This window comes from Temnothorax americanus, unplaced genomic scaffold, assembly GCF_048541705.1.
Source record: "Temnothorax americanus isolate GAGA-0224 unplaced genomic scaffold, ASM4854170v1 Scaffold20, whole genome shotgun sequence".
NCBI lineage: Eukaryota > Metazoa > Arthropoda > Insecta > Hymenoptera > Formicidae > Temnothorax > Temnothorax americanus.
In genome coordinates this window covers 1,439,413-1,449,580 of record NW_027509339.1, presented here as the reverse complement: position 1 = coordinate 1,449,580, position 10,168 = coordinate 1,439,413, and positions in this window count along the sequence as shown.

Here is a 10,168-nt window from a genome sequence, read left to right as displayed (position 1 = left end):
TTATTTATAATGAATTTTTACCTTCAATGGATACGGATAATTTCTATAATATTTATAAATACAATTAAGCATTGTTATTGACTGTAACTGGCAATGATTATAATCGTAGCAGCGATTATACTCGTGACGAATCGTCACCCCATTTCGACCAACGATTCTTGGTCATTTTTAAATTGATGTAATTTTAGATGCTCGAAATGGGGTGACGATTCGTCACGACGAGTATAATCGCTGCTACGATTATAATCATTGCCAGTTACAGTCAATAACAATGCTTAATTGTATTTATTATTCTCACTGGCGAAGCAAATGTTACTTATTCGGTTATAATATTTATCACGAATTTTAACCAATTATTTTTACTTTGTTTTCCGAATAAGATTTTTTAAGAGAGAAAGAGAGATTCGAGTTTTAAATTGCACTGAAATTAAGCTTACCAATAAATAGTTTAAATGTTCGATGTCGCAATGTACGTTCGATCCACAAAAGCGGAGACTGGTAAGTGATTGAAACACGAGAAGACGCCATTGAGATCCACTATCTTGTAGATTAACGACCTGGAACTACACGCTCTTTAATTAGTAGCATTACTAATCTCACCCAGCTGAGATTAGTCTATTCCCCACTTAACGTTCTCACGCGTTGACGACAATTGCATCTTAACTAAATTTATTTAACTGATTGAACTGTTATATATATATATATATATATATATATATATATATATATATATAGATTAAACGAATTAATTTTGCAACTTTCTTGAATAACATCAGAACTTTTATTATTTTATTATCCTTCTGTGAGAAATGTAAATACAAATTTTACAAATGCATAGATTCAAAGTTTAAATAATAATATTTCTCAGTTTTAATTATAAATCGTTGCGTCGCATCTTTGCATTTTTATTCAAACGCAAAGCATTAAGAAAAAAAAAATTATAGGAAGCAGCATCATAAATTTTTACGCAGCTAAAATTCTATTTTTTGGCAAAAGTTTGAAACAAGAAAAACGCATTAAGCTTATGGCTAGCAATATATTCTTGCATTCTTATCTATTGTTTCTCGTCAATTCAAATTCCAAATTAGGAGAAACAAATGAAGGAATAAATCTCGGAGACAAAGCTTATAAATCCTGTACTAACTCTTTTCATCTCAACTTCTCGTAGCGTTAAATCTCTTGTTATAATAGTAGAAAATATCATTACTTTTCCATTATCATAAATAATATTTACTACTTCTATTTATCCAACGTATGTTGTATTATTATGTAAATTTAATATAATCTAAATTTTCTCCGAATCTTATATTAGTCTTGGAGATTTTGACGATTACCCTCGTCAAGATCAACGCAAGAGATAAAATGCGAAATGAATAAGTCACTTAATATCCTAATTAAGTAGCAGGATGACGTCTAAATAATATGTTTAATTAACGTTAGGCACTTCATTAAGACATTATTAATAATCATTTGACGTCACTATAGATACTACCTGGGGGATTGCAAATCTATATAAAATAGTATAATTGCAGGAATACGTATTATATCTAAAAAATGGAAAGTATACACTTCGTTTAAAGTGCGCTGATCTTCCCGATTCAAATAATTAATGCAAAAGCACGAGTTATTTGCCTTAGACACGTAAACGCTAAGTAATGCAATCTGTTGATCCAAAATGGGTTTTCGATACGTAAGTACGTTATCGCGTTACCTATCGACGTCGAATTTAATTTTAATCCACATTGATTTCTACCGGTCGGATTCTCTTGAGTTTTCACGCCATGCTCGAGCAAGATTTGTCCGACAGGTCAATATATAGTAACTGCCGGCCACCGTTCGGTGACGCGATAGCCGAGTCTTTGCAAACATTCTCCAGCTGCGGTACAACTTACCTCGCACTTTGTGGTGAGACCATACCCCATCGAATATCGAATGTCATGCGCAGAGTCGGGCTGCGGTCCACTTGACGCTACAAATGCTTTGGAGCGTTCTTCTTCTCCTTCTTTCTTCATTGAAAGAAAAGAGAAGAGAAATGCTTCGAAGCATTTGTAGCGTCAAGTGGACCGCAGCCTCCGTCACGCAAGGTTGAGAACGCAATTAATCTTTGGTAATAAAGTAACGCGGATTAACCCCTTCAATCTCATTACCGCTTTAGTTTATTATAAATTGATACGCATGAAATTTTTATAATTAATTTTTCAATATTTTAATGTAAAAAGACAGTACTCGATTACTTAAAAACTAAAAAAAGTACATAAATTTATCTGTTTAAAAAAATTAGTCGTAATTCTTTTAATTTTGTATTAAAACCAATGCGAAGGTTTTTAAAACTGCTCACACGATTTGTTCAAACTTTTAAGCTTTAAAGAGTTAATCGCGATGTAGATTTTTGACGTAAAATGATAACAAATTTTTAAGAAAGTACAAGTTATTGTATTGTCGTTTTGACTATTGGTCAAATTTGTGTCATTTTCAGATTAATGTATTTATAAATAAAAGTGTAGATATATGTACATACTTCGCTGTAGCGAGGAAAATCCCTGTTTTGGAGATGTATGTATATAAATCGAGGATTTTTTATGGCGAATTGAATCAAATCGAATTTCGTTTCCTTTTTTGAATTTGAATCAAATTGATAAAATTTTATTTGAATCGTTGAAATATAATTTTTTATTAACAATATAATTATTATTAGATTGAATTTTAAAATGTAGATAATAAGATATTTTAATAAAAAAAATAATCTTGATTATATAATATAAATTCTTTTAAAACAAAAACACATAATATTTAAATAATTAATATAAAACTAATAAAATATATTTTATTTAATGTCGTAATAACTGAAACAATTAGACGAAAAATCACAAATAAATTATTAAAATACTCTAATGTGATGTCCAATAACATTATCCAATTACATATACATAGAAATATTAAAATAAAATAATATAGTTTATTTTATTATCAATACTTATAGCTTTACTACTTTTTTACGCATATTCAAACTTTTACTTATAATTTGATAGAGTCACAATAAGGCATGTCAAAAATTAAAAATAAACTTTTTAATTGCTACTTAGCTGCTCAACGGTTGTAATGCTGAATGCATCTATTAACACGAGTAACATGACCGTACTTTTGCTTATTAATTGGAAATATAATTTTATAAAATTGAAATAGTATATAGATGATTCGTATTCAAAAATTTAATAAATAAACAGTTAAAATAAACAGAGGGTAGAGACATGCGAACTATCAAGAGACACGGTAGTGTCTCGCGCCAAGTACACGCGGAGCGAGACCGACCGTGACTCTTTTACGCGACGCGACGGGTTGCGAGTACCCGAGATGTTGAGATCTCGATAACGAGTGAACGGATCAAGTTCTAAGTAGGCTTGATCGATAGCTTGGGGTCCAATTAGGGGGGGGTTTCTCTCATAATATTCCGCTACGTGCCTTACGAGCGGAGATATTGCGACGCAAAGTCCAAATGTGAAAATTTATTTTTAAGATACTTTCTTCTACGTCAACCGCTCGCATTCATTATAACATACATGTAACAAACAGAGAACGTCACTTTCACTTTTTCGCCGCTGGCGGCGCAGGTATCGCCAGTTTCGATATCGCGCGCGTATTTCAAAATTAGGTCGATAAACTTATCGGTCAGGAGGAAGATTTCTATTTAAGTAAAAATTAGGTATATATATAATAAATATTGAGTCAACGGAAAAGTAGGTTCTCTATGCTTGGCAGAAAGTGCCGCTAGGGAATTTTTAAGTCGATTCTTATGAATCAAGCTTGAATTTGATGTCTATGTATCCCAGGTTGCCGATGACAAGGTCCAGATAGTGCGCTTTATAGTTTTCGGTGTCCAGGTGTAATAATACGTTGAATTCGATGTCTACGTGTCCCAGGTTGCCGATGACGAGGTCCACATAGTGCGCTCCGTAGTTTTTGGTGTCTACGTGTATTAATATCTTGAATTCGATGTCCACGTGTCCCAGGTTGCCGATGACGAGGTCCACATAGTGCGCTCCGTAGTTTTCGGTGTCTACGTGTATTAATACCTTGAATTCGATGTCCACGTGTCCCAGGTTGCCGATGACGAGGTCCACACAGTGCGCTTCGTAGTTTTCGGTGTCCAGGTGTAATAATACGTTGAATTCGATGTCCACGTGTCCCAGGTTGCAGATGACGAGGTCCACACAGTGCGCTTCGTAGTTTTCGGTGTCCAGGTGTAATCGTACGTTGAATTCGATGTCTAGGTGTCCCAGGTTGCCGATGACGAGGTCCACATAGTGCGCTCCGTAGTTTTCGGTGTGTACGTGTATTAATACCTTGAATTCGATGTCCACGTGTCCCAGGTTGCCGATGACGAGGTCCACACAGTGCGCTTCGTAGTTTTCGGTGTCCAGGTGTAATAATACGTTGAATTCGATGTCCACGTGTCCCAGGTTGCCGATGACGAGGTCCACACAGTGCGCTTCGTAGTTTTCGGTGTCCAGGTGTAATAATACGTTGAATTCGATGTCCACGTGTCCCAGGTTGCCGATGACGAGGTCCACACAGTGCGCTTCGTAGTTTTCGGTGTCCAGGTGTAATCGTACGTTGAATTTGATGTCTAGGTGTCCCAGGTTGCCGATGACGAGGTCCACATAGTGCGCTCCGTAGTTTTCGGTGTGTACGTGTATTAATACCTTGAATTCGATGTCCACGTGTCCCAGGTTGCCGATGACGAGGTCCACATAGTGCGCTCCGTAGTTTTCGGTGTCTACGTGTATTAATACCTTGAATTCGATGTCCACGTGTCCCAGGTTGCCGATGACGAGGTCCACACAGTGCGCTTCGTAGTTTTCGGTGTCCAGGTGTAATAATACGTTGAATTCGATGTCCACGTGTCCCAGGTTGCCGATGACGAGGTCCACACAGTGCGCTTCGTAGTTTTCGGTGTCCAGGTGTAATAATACGTTGAATTCGATGTCCACGTGTCCCAGGTTGCCGATGACGAGGTCCACACAGTGCGCTTCGTAGTTTTCGGTGTCCAGGTGTAATCGTACGTTGAATTTGATGTCTAGGTGTCCCAGGTTGCCGATGACGAGGTCCACATAGTGCGCTCCGTAGTTTTCGGTGTGTACGTGTATTAATACCTTGAATTCGATGTCCACGTGTCTTAGGTTGCCGATGACGAGGTCCACATAGTGCGCTCCGTAGTTTTCGGTGTCTACGTGTATTAATACCTTGAATTCGATGTCCACGTGTCCCAGGTTGCCGATGACGGAATCCAGATAATGCGCTTCATAGTTTTTGGTGTCCAGGTGTAATCGTACGTTGAATGCGATGTCTAGGTGTCCCAGGTTGCCGATGACAAGGCCCACATAGTGCGCTCCGTAGTTTTCGGTGTCTACGTGTATTAATACCTTGAATTCAATGTTCACGTGTCCCAGGTTGCCGATGACAAGATCCAGATAGTGCGCTTCATAGTTTTCGGTGTCCAGGTGTAATAATACCTCGAATTTGATGTTCACGTGTCCCAGGTTGCCGATGACGAGATCCAGATAATGCGCTTCATAGTTTTCGGTGTCCAGGTGTAATTGTACGTTGAATTCGATGTCTAGGTGTCCCAGGTTGCCGATGACAAAATCCACATAGTGCGCTCCGTAGTTTTCGGTGTCTACGTGTATTAATATTTTGAATTCGATGTCCACGTATCCCAGGTTGCCGATGACGGGATCCAGATAGTGCGCTTCATAGTTTCCGGTGTCCAGGTGTAATCGTACGTTGAATTTGATGTCTACGTGTCCCAGGTTGCCGATGACGAGGTCCACATAGTGCGCTCCGTAGTTTTCGGTGTCTACGTGTATTAATACCTTGAATTCGATGTCCACGTGTCCCAGGTTGCTGATGACGAAGTCCACACAGTGCGTTTCGTAGTTTTCGGTGTCCAGGTGTAATAATACGTTGAATTCGATGTCCACGTGTCCCAGGTTGCCGATGACGAGGTCCACACAGTGCGCTTCGTAGTTTTCGGTGTCCAGGTGTAATCATACGTTGAATTCGATGTCTAGGTGTCCCAGGTTGCCGATGACGAGGTCCACATAGTGCGCTCCGTAGTTTTCGGTGTGTACGTGTATTAATACCTTGAATTCGATGTCCACGTGTCCCAGGTTGCCGATGACGAGGTCCAGATAATGCGCTTCATAGTTTTCGGTGTCCAGGTGTAATTGTACGTTGAATTCGATGTCTAGGTGTCCCAGGTTGCCGATGACAAGATCCACATAGTGCGCTCCGTAGTTTTCGGTGTCTACGTGTATTAATATTTTGAATTCGATGTCCACGTATCCCAGGTTGCCGATGACGGGATCCAGATAGTGCGCTTCATAGTTTCCGGTGTCCAGGTGTAATCGTACGTTGAATTTGATGTCTACGTGTCCCAGGTTGCCGATGACGAGGTCCACATAGTGCGCTTCGTAGTTTTCGGTGTCCAGGTGTAATAATATGTTGAATTCAATGTTTAGGTGTCCCAGGTTGCCGATGACAAGGTCCACATATTGCGCTCCGTAGTTTTCGGTGTCTACGTGTATTAATACCTTGAAATTGATGTCTAGGTGTCCCAGGTTGCTGATGACGAGGTCCACATAATGCGCTTCATAGTTTTTGGTGTCTAGGTGTATTAATAACTTTAAATCTGAATGGGTGCGTTCAGCCGATACTCCGCTAGCCTAGCAATCGTGAGCAGTTGCTCGTTTTTGCTCGTTTCTTCTCTTTTTAATCCAGTAAGTCAAAAAAGAGGAAACGAGCGAAAACGAGCGACTGCTCACGATTGCTAGGCTAGCAAAGTATCGGCTGAACACACCCAATGTAGGACACGTAGATATCGAATTCGAGGTATTAATACATGTAGACACCGAAAACTACGAAGCGCACTATGTGGACCTCGTCATCGGCAACTTGGAACACGTGGCCATCAAGTTCAAGGTATTAATACACCTGGACACCGAAAACTATAGAGCGCGCTATGTGGACCTCGTCATCAGCAACCTGGGACACCTAAACATTGAATTCAAGCTTGATTCATAAAAATCGACTTAAAATTTCCCTAGCGGCAGAATTAAAATTATGTCATGACATAATAAAAATCGCTGAATTAAAATTATGTCTAGACATAATAAAAATTGGACAAAAATTATGTTTAGACATAATAATAATTGGATGAATTAAAATTATGTCTGACGTAAAAATAATTATCAAAAATATCGATACCTGAAGATATCGGTACATATACAGTTGCGAACAACATTCAGTAAGACACGCAAATAAAAATAAATAAAGAATTTTACAGTTAACGACTTATTAACATTAATCATGCTTTATTGCGATTATGTTTTATGTTGAAATTGAAAAATATATACAAGGTGTACAATTAAAAGGGTTACAGATTATTATTTTTAAAAAACTGAGCAAAATATTAAATTGTTGTTTTCTTTAGAAATAATAGTCCGTAACACTTTTAGCTTCATACCTTGTATTATATACGGTTTATGAAATTTTAAGATATATTGTTTATAAGATTAAGTTGCGTAACACTACAAAAAGGCGTGATATCCGTACAAAATTACCTTTTTAAAAAAAAGGTAAAAAAAGGCGCCAAGTACACGTATAGTAGTGTATATGTTGTTACCTAAAAAAAAAAAGAAAGTGGTAGTATTATACCTCGAAAAAACCTAAGTAACAAGTGGTAGATCTTTATATCTCGAAAAATCTCGAAAAAATCTAAGCAGTAGTATTTTTATTTCCGAAAAATTATAACCCAAGTGATACACGTCACAAAATTATGTTACCTTATCAAAAAGAAGAGTCGCGCTTCAAGTGATCTATTACAATTACAAAAAAGAAATGATATCTCTTTAAGTTAGAGCGCCAATTACAGAGAGAACATGTATATTGCCTCAAAAAATAATTGTTGCACTACATTGAAAAATCTTTACATTGTGTCAATTAGAAAAGAATGTATAATAACAATTTTAAAAGATTAAAAAATTTTATTTAAATTTAACAAGGGAATACAAGATATTTAAATACAAAGTTATTTACATGTGTATTTTTTAATGGCCACAAAGAATTACAGAAGTAACAGTACAAAATAAAAATATTTTATTAAAATACATAAATTTTTCTTGTAAAAAAACTTGGCGCTGCTAGACCTTTTAAATAAATAAAAACAACAATAAATAAAAATAATTCAGAGAAGAATACAATGGGAGTAATATTAAATGATTATCAGCGTGGATGTGGGAGTGAGTGATATGGGTGTGCGTGACTACGCGGACGGCGGATAATGCGGCTTATAATTAAGTATAGAATAAGTTTATTTATTTATTTAAAATTTCGAGGTCTAGCAGCGCCAAGTTTTTTTACAAGAAAAATTTATGTATTTTAATAAAATATTTTTATTTTGTACTGTTACTTCTGTAATTCTTTGTGGCCATTAAAAAATACACATGTAAATAACTTTGTATTTAAATATCTTGTATTCCCTTGTTAAATTTAAATAAAATTTTTTAATCTTTTAAAATTGTTATTATACATTCTTTTCTAATTGACACAATGTAAAGATTTTTCAATGTAGTGCAACAATTATTTTTTGAGGCAATATACATGTTCTCTCTGTAATTGGCGCTCTAACTTAAAGAGATATCATTTCTTTTTTGTAATTGTAATAGATCACTTGAAGCGCGACTCTTCTTTTTGATAAGGTAACATAATTTTGTGACGTGTATCACTTGGGTTATAATTTTTCGGAAATAAAAATACTACTGCTTAGATTTTTTCGAGATTTTTCGAGATATAAAGATCTACCACTTGTTACTTAGGTTTTTTCGAGGTATAATACTACCACTTTCTTTTTTTTTTAGGTAACAACATATACACTACTATACGTGTACTTGGCGCCTTTTTTTACCTTTTTTTTAAAAAGGTAATTTTGTACGGATATCAAATACGAATTGAATCGAATCGGGTGAGATGTTTATTATATCTATTATTTATTATACTCATATATACATACCTGTATGTTGTGTATGTGTGCATAATACTATATGTGTATATACATATGTATATACATACACGTGTCCCTTACATATTACAAGCCAACTATCTCGTTTGCAAAATCATCCTTCTTCCCTCTTTTTCTCCCATCCCTCCTGTCGTCGTTTTCCCTCGAGTGGACGTTCCAATATGTCTTTCTTGCAACACGATATGATTAGGATTGCGCGATTTTACTCCGTTTTCCCCGGGAGTTAGCTACAGCACTTTTTTTCCGGTTTCCGGTCACCTCGTCGCCGTACCATATTTCAGACAGCTTCCTGTGACCAATGGTCACGCGAGATTTCCACGTTGCCCTAAATAACGTCGGGCGATCCCTCTCTCCCTCTCTACCCTCTGTTGAAATCGTGTTCTCCATCCCGGTTCTCCATCCAGCGTATCGGTTTCGGGCCGCAACTGGTTCTCGGCCATTTGCGTCGCTATTGTTGACATCTGCTGTCTCGCCGCGCGTTTGCTTTTTGCGACGGAATCCCGCGCGATAATTTATACGGACTGTATACTTAGCGTTTGCTTATTTATTCCGGAGAATATCGTGTGTATTATCGTAACAAAACGACCGGCGGGTGTACGTGTCACTTTAGGTATTCTCTCCCCCAATCTGCGTGGCATCAACTTTTCGGCGTACGGCATAATTAGGTATATAACCGGCGGGCGGAGCATGCAAACACGATACGAAACATGAATAATCATAACGCAAATCTTCCCTCTCTCCCCCTCTTGGTCTGTTTGATTGCGTCATCACAGATAACACGAGATGCGATAGAGTTACCGCGTGATAAATTGCGCACATAAATAAATTCCAGCTTAATTAATTATAAACGCGATCGCGCGGAATATTTGGAGCAACATCCTCGATCGGTCGGGCATTCGACACGTGAGACTCATTATTAAATATTTTCATAATTAACAGCTACGTGCATGTTACTGGGAGCGCTATGCGCAACAACTGATAACTATGCGCGTTACGAGGAGCATGGCAAGAATTTGAAATCAGATCCTAAATCTATCTCGAATGGGATACGAGAGGATACGGGATGACTCCGAATTTAGGTGAACTCGGGAC